This window comes from Elephantulus edwardii, unplaced genomic scaffold (assembly GCF_000299155.1).
Source record: "Elephantulus edwardii isolate Elephantulus edwardi_28Jun2011 unplaced genomic scaffold, EleEdw1.0 scaffold00196, whole genome shotgun sequence".
Lineage (NCBI taxonomy): Eukaryota > Metazoa > Chordata > Mammalia > Macroscelidea > Macroscelididae > Elephantulus > Elephantulus edwardii.
This window is the reverse complement of record NW_006399946.1, coordinates 5,834,098-5,839,164: the sequence shown is the minus strand read 5'-3', so window position 1 is coordinate 5,839,164 and position 5,067 is coordinate 5,834,098. Positions and strand designations below refer to the sequence as shown.

At 40.0% G+C, this 5,067-nt stretch overlaps 1 protein-coding gene across 1 annotated transcript in view; it reads left to right on the top strand.

Annotated features, from left to right (window-relative positions):
- LOC102861267 (protein spire homolog 1-like) overlaps window positions 1-5,067 on the top strand; it is a 508,352-nt gene that overhangs the window by 180,653 nt on the left and 322,632 nt on the right. The window lies entirely within an intron of this gene.

Below are 5,067 nucleotides of genomic sequence, written 5' to 3'. Positions count from 1 at the left end.
GAGGGACAGCGCAGGAGGGGAAGACCCTCCATGAGGTGGATTGATTCAGTGACTGGGGTAATCGGGATGGGTGTGTCAGAGGCAATGCAGTTGGCACAGGATAGAGCAGGGTTTAGGGCTGTTTGTTGTACATAGGGTCGCTATGAGTCGCAAACGACTCGACTGCACATAACAACAATTATTCAAAGGATCATAGCCTGGTGGTGGTGCTGTCATTGAATCATGTATTACCCATAGTGACCCTGTGAACTTTGTCCAATCCTGTACCATTTCACACTTACTGACATACTTGAGCCCATCTAGCAATCACTACGTCAGTCCATTTGATTGAAAATCTTCCTCTCTTTCACCAATGCTCCACCCTTTCAAGCATGAAAAGCCTTTCCTAGTAACATACCCAAAGTACGCGAGATGAAGCTTAACTATCTTTGTCTATAAGGAGGACTTTGGTGGTACTTTTTATTTTTTCCATTTTTAAAAAATTAATTTTAATGAAAGTTTACAGACACTTTGGATTTCCATTCATTCATTGTTGCACACTTTCCTCCCTGCATACCGCTCTCCCCCAGTTAGCTTTTCTTTTTGTTGTTGTTTGTAGTTATGTGCTATTGAGTCACTTGTGACTCATAGCGACCCTGTGTACAAGAGCTCTAAACGCTGTTCTATCCTGTGCCAACCTAGCCATCTCGAACACATTCATTCCCACCACTCCAGTCACAGAATCAATCCATCTCATCGAAGGTCTTCCTTTCCTTCGTCGCCCCTCCACTCTGCCAAACATAATGTCCCTCTCCAAGGATCAGTCCCTCCTTACAACATGCCCAAAATATGTCAGACAAAGCTTCAGAATCCTTGACTCCAAGGAGCATTCTGGCTTCACCTTCTCCAGGACAAACCTGTTTGTTCTCTTAGCAGTCCCTGGTAGATTCAACACTGTTCTCCAGCATCACAGCTCAAAGGCATCATTTATCTTTTTATCATCCCTATTCACTGTCCAACTCTCTGATGCATAGCACGTAATTGCGAAAACTATAGCCCGGATAGGTGCACCTTAGTCTCCAGCCTGACGTCATTGCTCTTCAGTACTTTTGAGAGGTACCAATGCAGTTCGCCTCTTGATTTTCTGGCTGCTGCTACCAAGAGTGTTGACCCTGGAGCCAGGTAAACGAAAACTGTTACCTATCTCAATCTCTTCACCATACATACTGATACTGCCAATTGGCCCAGTTGTGAGAATCTTTCTTTTCTTGATGTTGAGCTTCATTCAACCCATATTGAAGATTGCAGTCCTTGACCTTCTGCAGCAAGTGCTTTAGGTCCTCCTCAGTTTCAGCAAGCAAGGTTGTGTCATTTGCATAACACAGGTTGTTGATGACTCTTCCACCAATCCTGATGCCACATTCCTCCTCTTCCAGCCCAGCGTCTCAGATGATCTGTTCTGCATACAGATTGAAAAGGTATGGAGACAGAATACATCCCTGGTGGACCTCCTTCCCAATTTTGAACCATGCAGTGTCTCCTTGCTCTGTTCTGACGACTGCCTCTTGGTCCAAGTATAGGTTTTGCATTAGCACAATCAAATGTTCTGGGATTCCCATTCTTCGCAGAGTCAGCCACAGTGTGTTGTGATCCACCCAGTCAAAGGCCTTTGTATAGTCAATGAAGCACAGATAGACATTCTCTGCTTTCTGCCAAGATCCATCTAACATTAGCTGTAATATCCCTAGTACCATGACCTCTTCTAAATGCAGCCTGCACATCTGGCTGACATATTTTTCCAAACATTTTTGGATCATTTTCAGCAGAATCTTGCTTACATGTGATAGCAATGATATTGTTTGATAATTTCTGCACTCCGTTGGGCCACCTTTCTTTGGAATGGGAACAATTATTGATCTTTTCCAGTCAGCCAGCTGGCTGTCCTCCAGATTTCTTGGCCCAACTTAGTGAGCATATCCAGGGCAGTGTCTGTTTGTTAAAATATGTCAGTTGGTATGCTGTCAACTCCTAGAGCCTGTTTTTTGCCAATTCCTTCAGAGCAATTTGAACTTCCTCCTTCATCACCGTAGGCTCTTGCTCATATGTTATTTCATGAAGTTCTTCTTTGTCAGCCAATTTCTTCTGATATAGTGACTCTGTGTACTCCTTCCATCTTCTTTTGATACTTCCCGGATCATTCAACATTCTACCCAAAGTATCCTTAAGTATTGTCACACATGGCTTGAATTTGTTTTTCAGCTCCTTCAGTTTAAGAAATGCTGAGCGAGTTTGGCACTTTTGATTTTCTGATTCCAGATCTCTGTACATTTCATTTTGAAAAGAAAACAAAAAATTCTTTCATTGTTATATACCACCCTCCCCAGTCCACTCCACTATGCAGCTTTTATTCTCTACTCTTGTCATAATGATACTTCCTAATCATATATCCCTTTTAAACAGTTCTCTCCCTCATCTGTTTCAATGCAGTATACATTCTTTATCCCCTCTTTTCTTATTTTACCCCCAACCTCTATGTCAGTCCTGCTTTACAACAGTGGCATTATGCAGTATTTGTCCTTTTGTGACAGGTATCTCACTCAGCATAATGTCCTCCAGGATCACCCATTTTGTGTAATAATTCACAAGTTTTTCAGTATAGCATAGTATTCCATTGTGTGAATATACCATAGCTTCTCTGCCTATTCGTTTCTTAATGGGCAGTTTGGCTGTGATGGGCACTTTTTGTTATTGTGGAAAAAAGCCACAATAAACATGGATGTGCATATATCTGCCTGGATGGCAGCTCTGGTTTCTTTAGTGTATATTCCCTGTAGTGGAATTGCTGGGGAAAATGGTATTTCTGTTTCCAATTTTTTGAGAAAGAGACATAAAGCCTTTCAGAGTAGTTGTACTATTTTACACTCCCACCAAAAGTGAATAAGAGGTCTAGTTTCTCTGCAACCTCACCACCATTTATTTGTTGTTTGCTGTTCTATTAAATTTTGCTAGTTTTACTGGTGTGAGATGATATAATTGTTTTGATTTGCATTTCTCTTAGAGCTAGGGATTTTGAACATTTTTTTCATGAGTTTGTTCGCCACCTGAATATCTTCTTTGGTGAAGTGTCTGTTCATATCCAGAGCCCATTTTGCAATTGGGTTCTTGACCTTTATCTTCTTATAGTGCTTGAGTATTATATAAACTCTAGATAGAAATCCCTTATCTGACATGTCATTACCAAAGTGGTTTGTTTTTTTTTTTTTTGTCTGTGGCTTCCCTTTTTATCCTGTTGGAGAAGTTATTGGATGTACATAGGTGTTTTATTCTTAGAAGATCCCATTTATGTATTTTATTCTCTCTGGGTTGTAGGTTTTTCAGGATGCTTGGAAGACTGTTTATGTTGTAGATTAGGACTTCTAGAGTTCTTCCAGGCTTTTCTCTAATGAAGTTTATAGTCCTTGCTTGAGTCCTAGATCCTTGATCAATTTTGAGTTGGTTTTTGTGTATGGAGTGAGGTATGGATATTTCTTGGGTTTTCTGCAGATAGTTTTCCAATTTTTCCAACACCCTTTGTTAAAAAGGCTGTGTTTTTCCTACTTGACTAATTTAACCTTCTTTTAAAAAATCAGTTGACCATAGGTAGGTGGGCTGATTTCTGGGTTCTTAATTCTATTCCATTGATTTATGTGTTTGTCGTTGTACCAGTACCACGCTGTCTTGACCATGACGGCAGTGTAGTAGGGTTTGAAATCAGGGAGTGAGATGCCTCCTACCTTATTTCTCTTTTTAAGGAGTGCTTTGCTTATTTGGGGGGGAGGGGTGTCTCTTTCCATTCCAAATGAAATTAGAAATTGCCTTTTCCATCTCAATGAAGAATGGAACTGGTATTTGTTTTGGGATTGCATTGAACGTGTAAATTGCCTTTGGTAGTTTTATCATTTTCACAATATTGAGTCTTCCTATCCGTGAGCAAGGTGTATTCTTCCATTTCTTTAGATTTCTCTTTGTTTCTTGTAGTAATGTTTTGTAATTTTATTTGAATGGATCCTTTGCATTTCTGGTTATATTTACTCCCAAGTATTTAATCCTGTGATTAGCTATTGTGAAGAGTATTGTTTTTCTTAACTCCAGTTTTGTATTCTCTTTGTCACTGTAGAGAAATCCAGTTGATTTTTGTATGTTGATCTTGTATCCTTCCACTTTGCTGAAGTGGTCAACTATGTTCACTAGTTTTCTTGCTGTGTCTTTAGGGTTTTCTAAGTATACTATCATATCATCTACATATAGAGATAATTTCACCTCTTCTTTGCCAATTTCGCTACCGCTTATGTCATTCTCTTATCTTATTGTTACCTCTAAGACATCCAAAACAGTATTGGATAGGATAGGTGAGAGTGGCCATCCTTGCCTAGTTCCTGTTCTCAAAGAGAATGCCTTGAATCTCTCTCCATTGAGAATAGTGGCGGCTCTTGGGTTTGTGTATATACTTTACTATGTTGAAGAAATTTCCTTCTCATCCTATTTTGTTGAGTGTTTTAATCAGACAAGGGTGTTGGATTTTGTCAAAGGCCTTTTATGCATCAATTGACAGCATCATGTGGTCTTGTTCTTTGCTTTGTTAATGTGATGAATTACACTAATTGTTTTTCTTATGTTGAACCATCCTTGCATACCTGTTATGAATCTCACTTGGGCATGTGAATTATTTTATTAATGTATCATTAGATTCTGGTCTCTGTGGCTTCTTCCTGCCTGAGCATGGCATGGCTGTCCTCATTTGCAAGTAATCACAAGTTTGTGGGGTTGTGTGCTTATTTTGGGCTTGTGTTTGATGTATGGCACTGCTCTTCCCGCCATGAGTGAGGCCTTAAGGCTTGGCCTAGAGTTTAAGGCAGGCAGTGGTAAAGCCCCAGAAAAGGGAGGAGAAGGAGGCCACACTGTTTCTTGGTTGATTCCACCCAGAGTCTCTGTGGCTTCTTTTTTTTTTTCTATACTTTATTAATTTTCATAAACATTTACAGAGATTTTGGGTTTCCATTCATTCCTTGTTGCACTATTCTCTCTACCCTCCTCCCAGTTTGTTCTTGT